Raw genomic sequence first — 22153 nt, forward strand, 5'->3', positions numbered from 1 at the left:
AGCAGTAATTTTTTGAAAAACTCATCAAAACAAAAAGATTGCTGTTGCTATTCAGTAAAGCCCAAATTCAAATACATTTTAAGGCACTGATAAGCTGAAGGCATTGCAAGTGCCATTCCACTCTTCTGCAACAAGAGACTTTTACTAAAGATTAACTCGAGTTATCTGCAGCAGGGCCCATTTTATTCCTATGGGCCCTGCTGCAGTTAACTCGAGCTAACCTTTAGTAAAAGACCCCTTCAGTATTACCTCACCAGTTTATGTAGTCTGAACCAGCTGATTTATCTCAGACTGAGCCCTTGTCCAGAGTGAAAGCAAATAATAAAAACTGACATATTTAAGATGGACAGTCACCAATCTGAAGGAAAATAATTGTAAAGAAATTGTAAATTGGAGAATCAAAAATGATGTTACATGATTCTCAAAAGTGGTGTTCAGAAATTGATGGCAAATAAATGTAATACAATGGGGCCCTTTAACTATGCTGTGGTAAAGGGGGCCCTGTGCTAGTGGCAGTGGCACTGAGGCCCCTTTTACGAAAGTGGGTAAAAAGCCCAAAAAAAGAAATGGCCATGCGGTAACTTTGCACTTACTGCGTAGCCATTTCGGAGGGAACACTTACAGCCACCCACTGAGGTGGCGATAAGGGCTCCCATGCTAACCCGGTGGTAACCTCCTGCGGTAATATTTTTCTGGAATTTTCGGTAGTGCCAGAAATGCTGCCCACATGTGGTGGAACTACTGCCGCAGGCCGCTTTAGGCCTGCAGTAGTTCCAATTTACCATGTGGCAACCCTTTAGTAAAAGTTCTAAGTCAGTTCCCACCTGGACAGTTGCCACCCACCAATTCCCATCTGGACAATTCCCACCTAGGACAATTCCAACTGAACATAATCTCCCTCCCTTCCACATCGTTTGGGGGGGGGGGTCAGTACCCCCTCACCCCCCCCCCCCCCCACAACATTATCTTTTACACATCCCTTTCTCCTTCCAGATATGCAATTCATGTGGTGGGGGCAATACTCCCACACAACCCCCACACTAGGTTTCAACCTAATTCATGTTTAATCTGGGATCTAAACTTCATAAATAAATAAATAAATAAATACAAAGTGCAGTTCATGTGGGGGATAGTAATGCCCCCCCCCCCACACCCCCAAACTAGGTTTCAACCTAATTCAGCCCCTCAAAATGACACACTGATTATGATTTATAACACTCTACCTATGAAAAGTTATTCCGTTATTATATATCCTTTATGTACATCCGTATGCAGCTCTAACCTCCTTGTTTTAGATGCCGTTAAAAAAAAAAAGCACTACCAGGACTTATGAGACCTGATATAAAAAAGAAGCTACAGGCTAGGGAGGGTGGGAAATGTCTGGGGGGGGGGGGGGGAGTCCTTGGTGGGAATTGTCCCCTTAAGTGGCAATTGTCCCGGTGGAGGGAGTTGTCCTAGGTGGGAACTGTCTGGGTGGGAACTCACCTGATACCAGTAAAAGGGCCCCTATCTGAATATTGTGCAAATAGTTGATTTATTGCACTGTGCTTACAGTACTTTAAAAACATAAGCAGCAATTAAAAATTACAGCTTGAAAATTGTTAAAACATTAAAAACCGAATCCAGTGTGTAATTAAAAGATTCTATTTTTCTTTAGTAATAACAAGTTCTATGTGTCAAACTCTTTCTTACAGAAATATTGCATTACATAAGTAAGAAATTCTAATTTCTTTCAATATTTCAATATTCCTACTTTAATTTTACCAAGTACTTCACATTTTCCTTAAAATATAACTCTTTTCACAGGTATCCCTGAAGGACACCATCTCAGGTAAGTATATTATTCACTTATATGGTATGGGTCAAGTATTTTGTATGTATCAGTCTATTTCCTTATACATACAGATGGCGTTAAATGTCCATATGGAATTTTTATCACTTATATTTGGCCTTTCTTGGTTATTTCTTCATCTGTCTTGGTAGATGTCTTCTTTGGTCCAGGATACAGTTGAGGAAAACCTGTCTACCTGACTTTACAAAATTAAAATGGGGAGAAAAACTCAATCTTAGTTGTTATACACATTCCTGTACTCTGTATCCAAAATGAATAAATAATTCTGAATCCCTATCTGGAATGTCTAGCTTTGCAATATCTTTTACCTTTGCTGTTTAGTGTCTATATGAGTTCTCTGGGGGAAATGTTGTCTAATCCGGATATTCTTATGTTATGCTGATGACATTTTTATTTTAAGTCCTGCATATGTGAATTTTGAAGAAATGAACAGGTTTGCCCAGTATATTATTCGATTGATAAATGATTGGACGAATAACAACTTTTTGAAGTTAAATAAGCAAAAAAACAAATTGGGAATTCAGATGGGATTATCAGATGGAAGATTGTGCTCCACACTGCTAAAGTGCTCGATATAAAAGAGAAATCCAAAGTTTGGGGTATTTTTTGATTATAAATTATCTTTTAAAATACAGATAAATGAACTAGTAAGAAAAACTTTTTTTCGATTGCGTCAATTGCGTGCAATACATTCATTTTTAACTTTTTCTAGCCTCTATGCCAGCCTCAAATATCATACCCAGCTCCATGACAGCAGTGTGCAAGTCCCTGGAGCAGTTTTAGTGGGTACTGCAGAGCACTTCAGGCAGGCGGACCCAGGCCCATCCCCCCTACCTAGTACACTTGTGGTGATAAATGTGAGCCCACCAAAACCCAATGTACCCACATCTAGGTGCCCCCCCTTCATCCCTAAGGGCTATGGTAGTGGAGTACAGTTGTGGGGAGTGGGTTTTTTTTTGGGGGGGGGTTGGGGGGACTCAGCACACAAGGTAAGGGAGTTATGCACCTGGGAGCAATTTCTGAAGTCCACTGCAGTGCCCCCTAGGGTGCTGGCTCCTCCCACGACCAAATGGCTTGGATTTGGTCGTTTCTGTGATGGGCGTCCTCGGTTTCCATTATCGCCAAAAATCGGGGATGACCTAAATGTTGAGATTTGGGCGTCCCCGACCGTATTATTGAAACAAAAGATGGCCACCCATCTTGTTTCGATAATACGGGTTTCCCCGCCCCTTCGCCGGGACATCCTTCGAGGACGTCCTCAGGAAAACTTAAGCGTCCCGTTCGATTATGCCCCTCCACGCTAACCGCCTTTACCACATTCTCTGGTAACGAATTTCAGTGTTTAATTACACGTTGAGTGAAGAAATATTTTCTCCAATTCTTATTAAACTTACTACTTTGTAGCTTCAACGCATTACCTTAGTCCTAGTATTTTTCGAAAGAGTAAACAAACGATTCACGTCTACCCGTTCCACTCCACTCATTATTTTATAGACCTCTATCATATCTCCCCTCAGCCATCTCTTCTCCAAGCTGAAGAGCCCTAGACACTTCAGCCATTCCTCATAGGGAAGTCATCCCATCACCTTTATCATTTTTGTCGCCCTTCTCTGCACCTTTTCTAATTCCACTATATCTTTTTTGAGATGCGGTGACCAGAACTGAACACAATATTCGAGGTGCAGTCACACCATGGAGCAATACAAAGGCATTATAACGTCCTCACTTTTGTTTTCCATTCCTTTCCTAATAATACCTAGCATTCTATTTGCTTTCTTAGCCAACACAGCACACTGAGAAGAGCATTTCAACGAATCATCAACAACGACACTGAGATCCCTTTCTTGGTCGGTGACTCCTAACGTGGAACCTTGCATTACGTAGCTATAGTTCGGGTTCCTCTTTCCCACATGCATCACTTTGCACTTGCTCACATTAAACGTCATCTGCCATTTAGATGCCCAGTCTCCCAGTGTCGTAAGGTGGTCTTGTAATTTTTCACAATCCTCTTGCGATTTAACAACTTTGAATAACTTTGTGTCGTCAGCAAATTTAATTACCTCACTAGTTACTCCCATCTCTAAATCATTTATAAATATGTTAAAAAGCAGCGGTCTCAGCACAGACCCCTGAGGAACCCCACTGTCTACCCTTCTACATTGAGAATACTGACCATTTAACCCTACTCTGTTTTCTATCCTTTAACCAGTTTTTAATCCACAATAGGACACTACCTCCTATCCCATGACTCTCCGATTTCCTCTGGAGTCTTTCATGAGGTACTTTGTCAAATGCCTTTTGAAAATCCACAATATCAACCGGCTCACTTTTATCCACATGTTTGTTCACCCCTTCAAAGACATGTAATAGATTGGTGAGGCAAGATTTCCCTTCAGTAAATCCATGCTGGCTTTGTCTCATCAATCCATGCTTTTGAATATGCTCTGTAATTTTGTTCTTTATAATAGTCTCTACCATTTTGCCTGGCACCGACATCAGGCTCACCAGTCCATAATTTCCCGGATCCCCTCTGGAACCTTTTTTAAATGTTGCGTTACATGGGCTACCCTCCAATCTTCTGGTACCACGCTGGATTTTAAAGATAATTTACATATGACTAAAAATAGTTCCGCCAGCTCATTTTTCAATTCTATCAGTACTCTGGGATGAATACCATCCAGTCCAGGAGATTTGCTAATCTTCAGTTTGTAGAACTTCCCCATTACATCCTCTAGGTTTACACAGATTTCATTCAGTTTCTCTGACTCAACAGCTTCAAATACCATTTCTGGCACCTGTATCACTCCCAAATCTTCCTTGGTGAATACTGAAGCAAAGAATTCATTTAATCTCACCACTATGGCTTTGTCCTACCTGATTGCCCCTTTTACCCCTCGGTCATCTAGTAATGTGGAGGGTCATAATCGAACGTCTATTTTGGCGGCGGCACAACAGCTGGCCAGAACCGTATTATCGAAAAAGATAGCCGGCCATCTTTTTTTTCGATAATACGGTTTAGCCTGGCCAAATGCCAGAGTTCGCCAGGTTTGAGATTGCCAGTTTTGTTTTTCAGCGATAATGGAAAAAAATGATGGCCATCTCAAACCCGGCGAAATCCAAGGCATTTGGCCGCGGGAGGAGCCAGCATTTGTAATGCACTGGTCCCCCTCACATGCCAGGGCACCCTAGGGGGCACTTCTAAAAATGTTTTAAAAAATACAAAAAAATTTGCCAGGTGCATAGCTCCCTTACCTTGGGTGCTGAGACCCCCCCCAAATCCCCCCCAAACCCACTCCCCACACCTCTACTCCATTACCATAGCCCTTATGGGTGAAGGGGGGCACTTACATGTGGGTACAGTGGGTGTTGGGGGGGGGGGGGTTTGGAGGGCTCAACACTTAGCACCACGTGTAACAGGTAAGGGGGGGGGGGATAAACCTGGGTCTGCCTGCCTGAAGTGCACTGCACCCATTAAAAACTGCTCCAGGGACTTGCATACTGCTGTCAGGGACCTGGGTATGACATTTGAGGCTGGCATACAGGCTGGCAAAAAAGTGCTTTATTTTTATTTTATTTTTTTTCGTGTGGGAGGGGGTTGGTGACCACTGGGGGACTACGAGGAGGTCATCCCCCATTCCTTCCAGTGGTCATCTGGTCAGTTGGGGCACCTTTTTGAGGCTTGGTCGTGAAAATAAAAGGACCAAGTAAAGTTGGCGAAATACTGCTTAACGCCACTTTTTTTTTCCATTATCCACGAAAGCCGGCCATCTGGAAGCCACGGCCATGCCCGCCCATGTCCCGCTTTCGCTTTGCCAGTGACACGTCCCTTTGAACTTTCGCCGGCGAAGCAACGGGAAAGCGGTGATGCTGTCAAAAAAGCAGCTATCGATTATACCAATTTTGCCGCTTTTCCGAGATCGCCAGCCATCTCCCGATTTATGTCGGAAGATGGCCAGTGATCACTTTCGAAAATAAGCAGGATAGTAACATAGTAGATGACGGCCGAAAAAGACCTGCACGGTCCATCCAGTCGGCCCAACAAGATAACTCATATGTGCTACTTTTTGTGTATACCTTACCTTGATTTGTATCTGTCTTTTTCAGGGCACAGACCGTATAAGTCTGCCCAACACTAGCCCTGCCTCCCAACCACCAGCCCCGCCTCCCAGCACTGTCTCTGCCATCCAATCTCTGCTAAGCTCCTGAGGATCCCTTCCTTCTGAACAGGATTCCTTTATGTTCATCCCACGCATGTTTGAATTCCGTTACCGTTTTCATCTAAACCACCTCCCGCGGGAAGGCATTCCAAGCATCCACCACTCTCTCCGTGAAAAAATACTTCCTGACATTTTTCTTGAGTCTGCCCCCCTTCAATTTCATTTCATGTCCTCTAGTTCAACCGCCTTCCCATCTCCGGAAAAGGTTCGTTTCCGGATTAATACCTTTCAAATATTTGAACGTCTGTATCATACAGTGCTTTTTTTGTAGAAAAAAAGGTGCCGGTACTCATTATGGGCGGGGTCACCACATATGGCTCCACCCCTATGATAGCCACACCCATATTAACCACACCCCCTATACCAGCCATGGCGCATATAAACAGACATAGTACTATAGGAGAAAAAAATAACGTGATTTTTTTTCATGATAAATAATCTCTGTAAGCTCTTACAGCTCCAGTATACCCAGTGCAAAATAAGACAGTCAATGTAAATTCTCAAATTGGACATATTACAAACACTAAAATGAAAATAAAATGATTTTTTTCTACCTTTGTTGTCTGGTGACTGTTTTTCTTTCCATATTGGTCCCAGTCTGTGATTCTGCTTTCCTTTGTTTTCGCTTAACTCTTCTGTGCCATTTGTCATTTTTGTCTCCTTTTTCTTTGCTTTCTTCAATATTTTTCAGGCTCTCTCTCTGTCCAGATTTAATTCATTCTTACTATCCATTCTTTAATTTCCTTCATCTACCTGTGGCTTTTCATCTTTTCCTCACCCTTGTTCTCCCCATGCCCCTTCCTCTTATTCTCCAGTCTTTCTCTATTCCCCTTTTCCATCCAGCAGCTCTGCTTTCTCTCCCCATCCTTCCAGTGTCTCCCCTATTTCTTTCTGCATTCTTCCATCCAGCGTCTTCCCTCTTTCTCTCCCCATCCTTCCGTTTTCCCTCTCTCTCTCCCCATCCTTCCATCTGTTTTTCCCCCCTCTCTCCCCATCCTTCCATCTGTTTTTCCCCCTCTCTCTCCCCATCCTTCCATCTGTTTTCCCTCTCTCGCCCCATCCTTCCATCTGTTTTTCCCCTCTCTCCCCATCCTTCCATCTGTTTTCCCCTCTCCCCAATCCTTCCATCTGTTTTTCCCTCTCTCTCCCCATCCTTCCCTCTGTTGGTTTCCCTCTCTCCCCCCAATCCTTCCCTCTGTTGGTTTCCCTCTCTCCCCAATCCTTCCCTCTGTTGGTTTCCCTCTTTCTCTCTCTCCCCAATCCTTCCCTCTGTTGGTTTCCCTCTTTCCCTCTCTCCCCAATCCTTCCCTCTGTTGGTTTCCCTCTTTCCCTCTCTCCCCAATCCTTCCCTCTGTTGGTTTCCCTCTTTCCCTCTCTCCCCAATCCTTCCCTCTGTTGATTTCCCTCTCTTCCCAATCCTTCCCTCTGTTGGTTTCCCTCTTTCTCTCTCTCCCCAATCCTTCCCTCTGTTGGTTTCCCTCTTTCCCTCTCTCCCCAATCCTTCCCTCTGTTGGTTTCCCTCTTTCCCTCTCTCCCCAATCCTTCCCTCTGTTGGTTTCCCTCTTTCCCTCTCTCCCCAATCCTTCCCTCTGTTGGTTTCCCTCTTTCCCTCTCTCCCCAATCCTTCCCTCTGTTGGTTTCCCTCTCTTCCCAATCCTTCCCTCTGTTGGTTTCCCTCTTTCTCTCTCTCCCCAATCCTTCCCTCTGTTGGTTTCCCTCTTTCCCTCTCTCCCCAATCCTTCCCTCTGTTGGTTTCCCTCTCTTCCCAATCCTTCCCTCTGTTGGTTTCCCTCTCTCCCCAATCCTTCCCTCTGTTGGTTTCCCTCTTTCCCTCTCTCCCCAATCCTTCCCTCTGTTGGTTTCCCTCTTTCTCTCTCTCCCCAATCCTTCCCCCCCCCCCCCCGCGACACTCCGGGCGAGTCCTGCACTTACTTTTTTTTTTAAGACTCAGAACGTGCGAACGATGCAGCCGGCAGCGATTGAAAGAGGCTGTCTGGGCTGGCGTCTGCGTCGGAGCTTCCCTCACCCTCTGCGAGTCCCGCCTTCATTGTTACAACTTCCTGTTTCGCGGGACTCGCAGAGGGTGAGGGAAGCTCCGACGCAGATGCCAGCCCAGACAGCCTCTTTCAATCGCTGCCGGCTGCATCGTTCGCACGTTCTGAGTCTTAAAAAAAAAAAACTAAGTGCAGGACTTGCCTGGAGTGTCGCGGGGGGGGGGGGGGGCGGGGCGGGCAAAAAAAGGTGCCGGTACGCCGTACCGTTGCGTACCGGCACAAAAAAAGCACTGGTATCATATCACCCCTGTTTCTCCTTTCCTCCAGGGTATACATGTTCAGGTCAGCAAGTCTCTCCTCATATGTCTTGTAACGCAAATCCCATACCATTCTCGTAGCTTTTCTTTGCACCGCTTCAATTCTTTTTACATCCTTAACAAGATATGGCCTCCAAAACTGAACACAATACTCCAGGTGGGGCCTCACCAACGACTTATACAGGGTGTGAGAATCAGAGAAGCCACAGAGCCCAGAATGCAGGGGGGAAGAGAGAAAAGCCAGAGTGGAAAAACTACAGATCCCAGAATGCATTGCGGGAGGGGCGGAGGCAGGAGCGTAGAGAACACAGATTTCAGACTGCCTGGAAGAATAGGAGAGAGGAGGACAAACGAGTGCCTGAGCCACAGGAGAGGAAAGGAGAGGGGGCTGATTAGGAGATGGAATCAGCTGAGGAGAGGGTGGAACACCTGAGGGAGGGGGTGGAGAATGGGGGGATGGAATGGGAGGAGTTGGAGCAGGTAGGAGGGGAAGGTGTGGAAGAGGAAATGGAGGTGGGAGAGGAAGTGGCTGGAGAAGAAGAGTGACTTAGAGAGGAGCCCAAAAGTATCAGAAAAGAGTAATAGTCAGGAGAGATCCGGCGGGTGGTTGTCAAGAGGTAAAGTGTTGACAAGTGAGGGTGGTGGATCTTTAAAAGCCTGGCTAAGCTGTGCTGGGGAAAAAAGCCTAGCTAAGCTGAACGGTTTTGAGGCCTTGCTGGAGAGGGCGCTGTTGGAAAGCCTGGCTAGCCGAACTGTGTTTGAAGCCTGGCTAGCAGAACTGGGTTTAAAGCCTAGCTAAGTTGAACTGTTTTGAGGCCTTGCTGAAGAGGGCGAGGTGGGGAAGCCTGGCTAGCCGAACTGTGTTTAAAGCCTGACTAGCTGAACTTTGTTGGAAGGCCGGGCTAGCCGAACTGTGTTTGAAGCCTGGCTAGCAGAACTGTATTTAAAGTCTGACTAGCTGTACTTTGTTTAAAAGACTGGCAAGCTGAACTGTGTTGCACCGCCTTGCTAGCGGAACTGTGTGGCAGTGACAGCGAACTGCACAGACGAGTGTGGAGTCGGAAGCGGACAGCACGGATAAGTGAGAGAGACAATTACGCGGCCGGGAGGAGCGGTTGACAAGGGGCATCAACACCCCCTTTCTTCTGCTGGTCACACCTCTCTCTATACAGCCTAACAACCTTCTAGCTACGGCCACTGCCTTGTCACACTGTTTCGTCGCCTTCAAATCCTCAGATACTATCACCCCAAGATCCCTCTCTCCGCCCGTACCTATCAGACTCTCCCCGCCTAACACATACATCTCCCGTGGATTTCTCTTCCCTAAGTGCATCACTTTGCATTTCTTTGCATTGAATTTTAATTGCCAAAACTTAGACCATTCTTCTAGCTTCCTCAGATCCTTTTTCATGTTTTCCACTCCTTCCCGGGTGTCCACTCTGTTACAGATCTTACTATCATCCGCAAATAGGCAAACTTTACCTTCTAACCCTTCGGCAATGTCACTCACAAATATATTGAACAGAATCGGCCCCAGCACCGATCCTGAGGCACTCCACTACTCACCTTTCCCTCATCCGAGCGAATTCCATTCACCACCACCCTCTGGCGCCTGTCCGTCAACCAGTTCCTAATCCAGTTCACCACTTCAGGTCCTATCTTCAGCCCATCCAGTTTATTTAAGAGCCTCCTGTGGGGAACCGTGTCAAAAGCTTTGCTGAAATCTAAGTAGATTAAGTCCACAGCTCATCCCTGATTCAATTCTCCTGTCGCCCAGTCAAAGAACTCAATGAGATTCGTTTGACACAATTTTCCTTTGGTAAAACCATGTTGTCTCGGATCTTGCAACTGATTGGCTTCCAGGAAATTCACTATCCTTTCCTTCAGCATCGCTTCCATTACTTTTCCAATAACCGAAGTGAGGCTTACCGGCCTGTAGTTTCCAGCTTCTTCCCTATCACCACTTTTGTGAAGAGGGACCACCTCCGCCGTTCTTCAATCCCTTGGAACCTTTCCCGTCTGCAAGGATATATTAAACAAATCTTTAAGAGGACTCGCCAAAACCTCTCTGAGCTCCCTCAATATCCTGGGGTGGATCCTGTCCGGTCCCATGGCTTTGTCCACCTTTAGCTTTTCAAGTTGTTACATAGTAACATAGTAAATGACGGCAGAAAAAGACCTGCATGGTCCATCCAGTCTGCCCAACAAGATAAATTCATATGTGTATACCTTACCTTGATTTGAACCTGTCTTTTTCAGGGCACAGACCGTATAAGTCTGCCCAGCAGGATTCCCCGCCTCCCAACCACCAGTCCCGCCTCCCATCACCAGCTCTGGCACAGACCATATAAGTCTGCCCTCCACTATCCTCGCCTCCCAACCACCAACCCCTCTTCCCCCCACCTGCTCCGCCACCCAATTTCGGCTAAGCTTCTGAGGATCCATTTCTTCTGCACAGTTGTAAGTGCAAGTGTTGTAAGTGTCCATGTTAGACACTGTCCTTGCTACCCACATATATTGAAGATGAGTTGATACACACTTTCTTCCGTGAACTGTGCTTTATCCACTTCATTCTCATTTGTACTATTTCCAGTCCATCGCAGTCCTTCTCTAGGATTTTCTTCTATGAAAACAGAACAAAAGTATCTATTTAGCAAATTTGCTTTTTCTTCATCATTTTCCACAAAGCGGTTCGCAGTATCTTTTAGTCTCACAATTCCCTTTTTAGTCATTTTCCTTTCACTAATATACCTGAAGAAATTTTTGTCACCCTCCTTACATTTCTAGCCATTTGTTCTTCCGCTTGCGCTTTTGCCAGTCATATCTCTCTCTTGGCTTCTTTCACTTTCATCCGGTATTCCTCCATGTGTTCCTTTTCTTGAGTTTTTCTGTATTTCTGGAACGCCAACTCTTTAGCCTTTATTTTCTCAACCACTTGCTGGTATGATAGTGTCCCACTGGTTATCCTCCTTCCACCAGGTCTCAGAGATGCCTATTATATCTAATTTTTCATTTAGTGCAATATATTCTAACTCTCCCATCTTATTTCTTAGGCTTCTGGCATTTGCATATAGACATTTCAAACTATGTTTGTTGTTCCTATTTACATCATGCTCAGTACTTGACTGTATTAAATTGGAATCCTTTGTCTGATTTCTATTTTTATTTAAGGACAACTGCCAGCTTATTTTCAAAAGAGAAAGACGCCCATATTGCGACCCAAATCGGGAGATGGGCGTCTTTCTCCCGCGGGAACCCAAATCGGTTTAATCGAAAGCCGATTTTGGGCACCTCCAACTGCAATCTGTCGCGGGAATGGACAAAGTTGATGGGGGTGTGTCGGAGGTGTGGTGAAGGCGGGACTGGGGCGTGTTTATCGGCTGAGGAGAGATGGGCGCGCTCGGCCGATAATGGAAAAAAGAAGGGTGCCAGAAAGGAGAATTTGGGTCACTTTTTCTGGACCCTTTTTTCTCACGAACAAGTCCCCAAAAAGTGCCCCAGATGACCACCGGAGGGAATCGGGGATGATCTCCCCTGACTCCCCCAGTGGTAACTAACCCCCTTCCACCCAAAAAAAAAGAACTTTAAAAACTTATTTTTTCCAGCCTGTATGCCAGCCTCAAATGTCATACCCAGCTCCATCACAGCAGTATGCAGGTCCCTGGAGCAGTTGTTAGTGGGTGCAGTGGACTTCAGCCAGGTGGACACAGGCCCACCCCCCCTACCTGTTACCCTTCTGCTGGTAAATGGAAGCGCTCCAAACCGCCACCAAAACCCACTGTACCCACATGTAGGTGCCCCCTTCAGCCATAAGTGCTATGGTAATGGTGTAGAGTTGTGGGCAGTGGGTTTTGGGGAGGATTTGGGGGGGGCTCAGCACCCAAGGGAAGGGAGCTATGGACTTGGGAGGTATTAAATTGTTACAAGTGCCCCCTAGGGTGCCCGGTTGGTGTTCTGGCTTGTGAAGGGGACCAGTGCACTACGAATCCTGGCCCCTCCCAGGACCAAATGCCTTGGATTTGTTCGGTTTTGAGCTGGGCGCGTTTGGTTTCCATTATCGCTGAAAAACGATACCGCCCAGCTCAAATCCGCACAAATCTGATGCATTTGCCTGGCACAAACCGTATTATCGAAAAAAAAGATGGACGCCCATCTTTTTCAAAAATACGGTCTGTCCCACCCCTTCACGTACCTGTCCTCGGAGATAGACGCCCATGGAGATGGGCGTTCACGTTCGATTATGCCCCTCCTGATCTACTACCGTCTCTTTTGCAACCTCACTATCGAGATACCCTATCTTCCCTGTTTTGGTGATATCTTTAAAAGATACCATATTCCAAACCACGAGCTTTTGAGCAACTGTCGGTCTTCCCCCAGTCTCTAGTTTAAAAGCTGCTCTACCTCCTTTTTAAACACTGATGCCAGCAGCCTGGTCCTACCCTGGTTAAGGTGGAGCCCATCCTTTCGAATAGGCTCCCCCTTGCCCAGAATGTTGCCCAGTTCGTAACAACTCCATTCTCATATTTACCTTTACCAGCTGACAGTGGTCCTTCTCCAGTATTTTCTTCTATGAACACAGAACAGAAGTATTTGTTTAGCACGTTTGCTTTTTCTTCATCGCTCTCCACATAGATGTCCACAGCATCTTTCAGTATCATAATTCCATATTTAGCCTTCCTCCTTTCACTAATATAAATGAAAGAATTCTTGTCTCCCCTTCCTTACATTTCTAGCCATCTGTTCTTCCCCCTCTGCTTTCGCCAGATGGATCTCCCTCTTGGTTCCTTTCAGTTTCTTCTGGTATTCTTCTCTGTGTTCTTCTTCTTCAGTTTTCCTATATTTCATGAATGCCACCTCTTTTGCCTTTATTATCTCAGCCACTTGTTTGGAGAACTATATCAGTTTCCTTGTTTTCTTACTTTTATTTACTCTCCTTACGTAAAGGTCAGTAGCCATTTTAATAGCTTTTTTCAGCCTGGACCACTCACACTGTGTTTCCACTTCTTGTATGTCTTCTCATCTCATCAGCTCTTTCTTCAGATATGCCTCCATTTTATTAAAGTCAGCATGTTTGCAATCCAGAACTGAGTTTTGAGTGGTTGCCCTCTGGTCTAGCTGTTATATCAAACCAAACCATTTGATGAGCATGAGCACCTACTCTGACATTAGACACATTCCCCATTTGTGTGCACCAGATCCAGCATTGCTCCTTCTCTGATGAGATCCATCATCATTTGTCTGAGCAGAGCACTTTGAAAGGCATCCACTATCTCCCAACTTCTTTCTGAATCTGCAAATGGAACTTTCCAGTCCACATCCGGAAAGTTGAAATCTTCCAGTAACAGCACTTCCCCTTTTCTTTCCCAATTTTTTGGCATCTGCAACCAGATCTTTATCAAGCTGCTCCGATTCTGTCAGATGTCTGTAGACAACACCCATGCAAATAGAGGGTCCGTCTTCTATTTTCAAGGCAATCCATATTGCTTCTTTTCCCCAGACCCCCTGCATCTCAGTTGCTTTGATATTATTTCACATATAGAGCTACTCCTCCACCTTTTCAACCATCTCAATCCTTCCTAAATAGATTATAGCACAGTATGTTTGGGTTCCATTCATGGGAGTCATTGAACCAGGTCTCCATGATAGTGGCAAGACCCAAATCTGCCCCTATCATCAGGACTTGCAGATAATGATCTTTGTTGCTTAGACTGCGAACATTTGTGGTCATTGCTTTCCAGCTACATTTCATTGGCAGTCTCATATTCTGTATAGTTTTTTGTTTAGTCTCACCTTCTATGGTATTGCTAAGAATTGAATTGCTAAGATTGTTGTTCTCATTGCTTTCTTTACTTACTGTCAGCACTTGTCTTTTGCTGGAGGAGATTACCTGAATTGACCTTCCAACTGCCTCCCCCACCTTCTGGTTTAAATGCCTAGACACATATTGTCTGAATCTCTCACCAAGGATTCTTTTTCCTTCCACAGTGAAATGCATCCCATTATTACAATATAGTTTTTGTTTTTCGATGTATTGCCCCATCTTCTAATGTACTTAAAACCTTCCTGTAACACCAGGCTTATTGCCACTTATTGAAATCATTGTAAAAGTTTCTTTTACAATGACATAATTTCCTTTTCTACAGATAATTGGGACAGCATCCTCCATGCTTTAGTCACCATATTGAATGGATATGTCCATGCATTTGGAATCACACATGCTGAAGTTCTGGGGCTCATACGGAAGGACTGGTTCTCTGAAATGGGGCTCTGCTGTACCACAAGAACATAAGCATTGCCATACTGGGACAGACCAAAGGTTCATCAAGCCTAGTATCCTGTTTCCAACAGTGGCCAATCCAGGTCATAAGCACCTGGCAAGATCCCAGAACAACACAACAGATGTTATACTGCTTATCCTAGAACATACAGTGGATTTTAGCAAGTCCATCTTACTAATGGGTTATGGACTTTTCTTTTAGAAAATTAGCCAAACCTTTTTTAAACCTCGCTAAGCTAACTGCTTTTACTGCATTCTCTGGCAACAAATTACAGAGTTTAATTACTCATTGAGTGAAGAAATATTTTCTCTGATTTGTTTTAAATGTACTACTTATTAGCTTCTTTGCATGCCCTCTAGTCCTATTACTTTTGGAAAGAGTAAACAAACGATTCATATCTACCTGTTCCACTCCACTCAATATTTTAAAAGCCTCTATCATATCTCCCTTTAGCCGTCCCTTTGCCAAGCTGAAGAGCCCTAGCCGCTTTAGCCTTTCCTCAAAGGGAAGTCGTCCCATCCCCTTTATCATAGCAGTCGCCCTTCTCTGTAGCTTTTCTAATTCACTAAATCTTTTTTGAGATGTGGTGACCAGAACTGCACAAAGTATTCAAAGGTGTGGTCACACTATGGAGCGATACAAAGGCATTATAACATTCTCAGTTTTGTTTTCCATTCCTTTCCTAATAATTCCTAACATTCTATTTGCTTTCTTAGCTGCCGCTGCACATTGAGCACAGGGTTTCAACATATCATCAACAATTACACCTAGACCCTTTTGCTGGATGGTGACTCCTAATGTGGAACTTTGCATGAAACTATGGTTTGGGTTCCTCTTGTCCACATGCATCACTTTGCACTTGCTCACATTAAAAGTCATCTGCCATTTGGATGCCCAGTCTCCTAGTCTCATAAGTTCCTCTTGCAATTTTTCACAATCCTTTTGTAATTTAAAAACTTTGAATAACGTTGTGTCATCAGCAAATTTAATTACCTCACTAGTCATTCTCATCTCTAGATCAGTGGGGTAGCCAGAAGGCCAACAGGTCAGATGAGTGGGCACCAGGGTTGCCAACTTTTTGAAATTGAAAAACTTGCCATCTGATACCCCACCCCATGCTCCACCTCTACCCCACTCCCAATAACTTCAATGAGGGTAGCATTGCAGGCTTCAGTGACTGCAGGCCACATTGAGGGCTAGGGGGAAGTACAAGAGATTGCACTCTTCAGCCTCCATTGAGCCTCGGTCCCCTAGCACACATACATAGACTGTATAGCAAGACCAAACACTTTTCAGCATATCTCTCCAGTTACACGCTGTAGAAATGATCCCAGAAAGTATAGTCTAGTATTAAATTCTGTATCCACAGAACCCCCTGGCTTTCCCCCAATGGGTGCAGAACAGAGTTAGGACATTTCCCCATAAAACTCACCGTAATCTCAACAGACACCATATAGTAAATAAAACAATCTTTAAAACAAAATGTCACTCATAACCTAGAGCAAATCTACAATGCCAGCACTAACTTCCAAAACAAGGATTCTACTTATGAAAAAGGCATTGTCTTACATACAGAGGGGCCCTAAAATATCAATACATCTATTGGGAAAACTGAACAAACCAAACTTACTACAGAAGGCTACATAGAAAATACATGCTAACAGAATACCTCAATCACATACATGGAACAAAAATGCTAAATATAGAATAATTAACTACAAATTATAAAAATAACCAAAACCCCAGGAAGCGAGACCTGGAGTGGAGAAGTGGCCTAGTGGTTAGGGTGGTGGACTTTGGTCCTGGAGAACTGAGGAAGTGAGTTCGATTCCCGGCACAGGCAGCTCCTTGTGACTCTGGGCAAGTCACATAACCCTCCATTGCCTACCGCATTGAGCCTGCCATGAGTGGGAAAGCGCGGGGTACAAATGTAACAAAAACAAAAAAAAATACAATACCAGAAAAACAGAAAGAAATGAATTTCCTCCTGTGTAAAATATAAAGATAGTACGTGACAGGGATGGTGTTAGAGGAGTGCAACTGGAGCAATTGCTGTTGGTCCCCTGGCCAGAGAAAACCACAAGCATGATGGAAGCTGAAGGCAGTGTAGCCTGGTGATGGGCTTTGGGATTCCCTCCCAAATTTATGGCCTGGGCTCCAGCCATGTCTAACACCAGCTCTGGCAAGATGTACATTCCAAATCTGACATATTCTAATCAGAAAATAGAAAATAAAATTATTTTTCTACCTTTTGTTGTCTGGCTATTTTACTTTTCAAATCAGCTTGGTCCTAGTCTCTGGTTTCTTCTTTCCTCTGTCTTAACTCACTCACCAGTCTCCTGTCTATTTGTCATGTCTTCTCTCTCCATGTCCACCATCCATTTCCCTTCTCTGTGTCCCCATGGTTCCTTGTCCAGTATCCCCTACCCCTGTGTCCAGCATCATCCCTTGTGTCCCTATGCCCTCCCATGTCCAGTACCTCCCTTCTGAGTTCCTATTCTCCCCTATGTCTAGTATCTCTCCCCTGTGTCTATATACCCCTCCCTCCAAGTGTCCAGCATAGCCTCTCTATTCCCAAATTCCTCCCCCCCCCCTCAGGCATTGTCATCCCCATATAGCATCTCACATCTGTTTCTGTATTTCCCCTTTCTCCCTCACCTACACCAATGTCTCTCTCTCTTCTGCAATCCCACCTATCCAGCTTCTCTCCTTCCAGCTTTTGGCTCTTTCTTCCACTGTGAGGTAAACATTTGTCTCCCTCTTTCTTCGTCCCCTTGACCTGTCATCTCTCTCCCTTCCCTCTAATCTCTCCCCCTGGTACAGCACACCTCTGTTCCTTCCCTCGAGCCTCCCCTGCAGGCCTTCCCTCCAGCCTCTAGCCCCCCCCCCCCCACAGGTCTAGCACCTCTCCCTTCCTTCCAGCCTGCCCCCCTTGCAGGTCCATCAACTTCCTTCCTTTCCTCCAGCCCCCAGCCTCTCCCCTTTTTAGGTCCAACACCTCTCTTCCTTCCCTCCATCGTCCTCCCACTATTGCAGGTCCAGCACCTCTGTCTCTTGTCTCCAGCCCCCCCCCCCAATAAGTCCAGCACCTCTGTCCTTTGCCTCCAGTCAGCTACTCCTCCACTTTTGCAGGTCCCGAACCTCCCTTCCCTCCAGCCAGCCATCCCCCCCCCCCCCCCCCCCCCACACACACACACACACACACACTCGGCCTTGACAATTTTTGCACCTTGTAAGTGTGCTGCAAGATTTAAAAAAAAAAAAAATGTTGAAAATCATTAGCTCAGAGCTTGTTAAAAAAAAAAAAAAAGTTTATTCTTCTGAGTGTGTTTGTATATGATGGCACAGCTCATCTCAAAGGCAAAAATGTGAGCTGGCTGAACAACAAGTTCAGGCTGAAATGGAGGAGGCCTTATCCACAATAAAGATCTTTTCCTGAAAGTAAAGAGAAGTCTGTCTCCAAACCTCACAGACTGTATAAACTCACAGAAAAGAAGTTGGAAGCAGAGACATCTGAATGAATTAAGAAAATGGCACAAGGTAGGGCAACTTATAGAGACAGTGTCTGAATCTCCTGTGAACCTCAACTACCTAAAGCAATTACAGTCTAACTTTAAATTTCCTGATGACACAAAGTTATTGAAAGTTGTTAAACCACAAGAGCATTGTAAAAAATTTGAAGAGGACCTTATAAGACTGGGAGACTAGGCATCCAAATGGCAGACGACATTTAACGTGAGCAAATGCAAAGTAATGCATGTGGGAGAGAGGAACCCAAACTATAGCTACGTGATGCAAGGTTCCACATTAGGAACTGCTGCCCAGGAAAGTATCTGGGTGTCATCATTGATGATACATTGAAACAGTTTGCTCAGTGTGAAGCAGTGGCTAACAAAGCAAATAGAATGTTAGGAATTATTAGGAAAAAATTAAAAACAAAAATGAGAATGATATAATGCCTTTGTATCTCTCCATGGTGCAACTGCACCTTGAATGCTGTGTGCAATTATGGTCACTGCATCTCAAAAAAGACATAGTGGAATTAGAAAAAGTACAGAGAAAAGCGACAAAAATGATAAAGTGGCTGGGATGACTTCCCTATGAGAAAAGGCTAAAGCAGCTAGGGCTATTCAGTTTAGAGAAGAGATAGCTGAGGGGAGATATGGTAGAGGTCTATAAAATAATGAATGGAATGGAACAGGTAGAAGTGAATCGCTTGTTTATCAGCATGGAATGTTGACACAATTTGGGTTTCTGCCAGGTACTTGTGACCTGGTTTGGCCACTGTTGGAAACAGGATACTGGGCTAGATGGGCCATTGGGTCCCTTACTTCTCAGTTCACTGCACTATTAGGCTACTCCTCAGAGCTTTATGCTGCTCTGTTAAAAATGTCCATAGTACCTGAAGATTTCATACAGCCTGGTATCCCTGACCAGTTTCACATTTGAGGGAGAGGAGGGGGAACAGCAACCACTAGGGCAGTGATGGCGAACCTTTCAGAGACCGAATGCCCAAACAGCAACCCAAAATCTAATTACTCATCGCGAAGTGCCGGTACTCATTATGGGCGGGGTCACCACATATGACTCCACCCCATGATATCCACACCCCCTTATACCAGCCTTGTCGTATATAAACAAACATCATTGAAAATATTATACTAGTATAGGAGAAAAAAATAACATGATTTTCTTTCATTATAAATCATTTCTGTAAGTTATTACAGCTCCAGTATACCCAGTGCAAAATAAGACAGCAGATGTAAATTCTCAAATTGGACATATTCCAAACACTAAAATGAAAATAAAATGATTTTTTTCTACCTTTGTTGTCTGGTGATTTTGTTTTTCTATCCATATTGGTCCTAGTCGCTGATTCTGCTGCTATCTGTTCTCTTAACTCTGTTTCCAGGGCTTCCTTTCCATTTATTTCTTTACTTTCCTCCTTTCTTCTTCATTTCTTGCCCTCCATCCATGTCCAGCAACCCTCCTCTCCCCTCCAGCCACAAATGTCCAGCCACCCTCCTCTCCCCTTCAGCCGCCCATGTCCAGCCACCCTCCCCTCCAGCCAACCTCCTCTCCCCCTGCCCTCCCCTCCAGCCACCCTCCTCTCCCCCCTGCCCTCCCAGCGGCAGGCCTCCCTCCCACCTAGCACCAGGCCACCCAGCATCAAGCCTCCCTCCCTCCCACCCAGCACCAGGCCATGCACCCACCCAGCACTCCCACCCAAGCACCAGGCCTCCCACCCAAGCACCCAGGCCTGCCTCCCTCCCACCCACCCAGCACCAGCCCATCCACCCACCCAGCACCCACCCAAGCACCAGGCAGGCCTCTCTCCCACCCACCCAAGCACCAGGCAGGCCTCTCTCCCACCCACCCAAGCACCAGGCCATGCACCAGCCCAGCACTCCCACCCAGCACCAGGCCACCCACCCAGCACCAGGCCTGCCTCCCTCTCACCCAAGCACCAGGCCATGCACTCACCCAGCACTCCCACCCAAGCACCAGGACACCCACCCAAGCACCAGGCAGGCCTCTCTCCCACCCACCCAAGCACCAGGCAGGCCTCTCTCTCTCCCTCCCACCCACCCAAGCACCAGGCAGGCCTCTCTCCCTCCCACCCAGCACCAGGCCACCCACCCAGCACCAGGCCTGCCTCCCTCTCACCCAAGCACCAGGCCATGCACTCACCCAGCACTCCCACCCAAGCACCAGGCCACCCAAGCCTGCCTCCCTCCCTCCCTCCCACCCAAGCACCAGCCCTCCCACCCTCCCACCCACCCAGTGTGCACCAAGGCACCCTCCCACCCACCCACCCACCCAAGCAGCAGCAGCAGCAAGCAGGCAGGCCTCCCACCCTCCCACCCAAGCACCAGGCCTCGCTCCCTCCCTCCCACCCAGCGTGCACCAAGGCACCCTCCCACCCACCCACCCGGCACCAGCCCGCCATCCCTCCCTTCCTCCGAACCCCAAGAAATCCCTAACAGGAAATGAGGGCGGGACCAGAGAGCTTGAGAGACAGAAGGCTGAAGACGCGACGAACCAGCAGCACGCTTTTCGCTGCTACTGCTGATGCTGACGCCGCCTACTCGAACAAGGGAAGACTTTTAAATTTCTTCGGGTTCGGAGGGAGGGATGGAGGCCGGGCGGGCTGGTGCCGGGTGGGAGGGAGGGAGGAATGCTTGACGCCGGGTGGGTGGGAGGGCTAAGTTTCAGGTTAGGCGACCGGCGGCGCGCGTGCCAACAGAGAGGGCTCCGCATGCCCTCTCTGGCACGCGTGCCATAGGTTCGCCATCACTGCACTAGGGGATTAAGCAGATGCTGTGCCTTAATCCCTCCAGTAGGCAGCTGCTTAATTAGAGCACCTTTCGGTAACCTGGACGTGCCAAGTATGTTATAATGCGACCACACCTCGAACACTGTGTGCAATTCTGGTCACCACATCTCAAAAAATATATAATGGAATTAGAAAAAGTACAGAGAAGGGCAACGGAAATGATAAAGGGGATGAGACAACTTCTCTATGAGAAAGGCTAAAGCGGCTAGGGCTCTTCAGCTTCAAGTAAAGATGGCTGAGGGGCGATATGAAAGAGGTCTATAGAATAATGAGTGGAGTGGAACAGGTAGATGTGAATCGCTTGTTTACTCTTTCCAAAAATACTAGGACTAGGGAGCACGCAATGAAGCTACAAAGTAGTACATTTAAAACGAATCAGAGAAAATATTTCTTCACTCAACGTGTAATTGAACTCTGGAATTCCTTGCCAGAGAATGTGGTAAAAGCAGTTAGCTTAGCGGGGTTTAAAAACAGTTTGGATAGCTTCCTAAAAGAAAAGTCCATAAGCCATTATTAAAATGGACTTGGGGAAAATTCACTGCTTATTTCTAGGATAAGCAGCATAAAATGTATTGTACTGTTTTGGGATCTTGCCAGGTACTTGTAACTTGGATTGGCCACTGTTGGAAACAGGATGCTGGGCTTGATGGACCTTCAGTCTGTCCCAGTATGGCAATTCTTATGTACTTATGTACCTGGTCTAAATACTACTACTATTATTTAACATTTCTAAAGCGCTGCCAGGGTTACGCAGCGCTGTACAATCTAACAAAGAAGGACAGTCCTTGCTCAAAGGGACTATCCATCTTTTTAGACACGGACGTCCCTTCCTCTTCTATGATCGGAGTTGGACATCCATATTTTTGCCCTTCCCTAATCCCACCCAAAACACGGCCAGACCACACTCCTTTGCCATACGGGCATACTGCAGTATTAGACGTCCATATTCTGGCTTTATATAATTGCAATTGGGATGTTATCACAAAGCCCCAGGTTCTCAGCGCTTCAGGGAACAGTTTCAGATCACAGTCTGCAAATATACCAGTTTTCAGCATCAGCAATCCCTGTTTTAATGTAGCTTGCTCACTCTGGGTAAATTCCTTGCCACTGGTCAAACAGTCTGTTCCACCAGTACATACTACTCCTTCTTGGAGAGAA

The 22153-nt window shown here is 45.9% G+C and overlaps 1 protein-coding gene across 5 annotated transcripts in view; it reads right to left on the minus strand.

Moving 5' to 3' along the window:
- The window catches only part of FBLN1 (fibulin 1), a 1130965-nt gene that overhangs the window by 935148 nt on the left and 173664 nt on the right, over window positions 1–22153 (minus strand). The window lies entirely within an intron of this gene.

Source organism: Microcaecilia unicolor, chromosome 9 (genome assembly GCF_901765095.1).
Source record: "Microcaecilia unicolor chromosome 9, aMicUni1.1, whole genome shotgun sequence".
Classification (NCBI taxonomy): domain Eukaryota; kingdom Metazoa; phylum Chordata; class Amphibia; order Gymnophiona; family Siphonopidae; genus Microcaecilia; species Microcaecilia unicolor.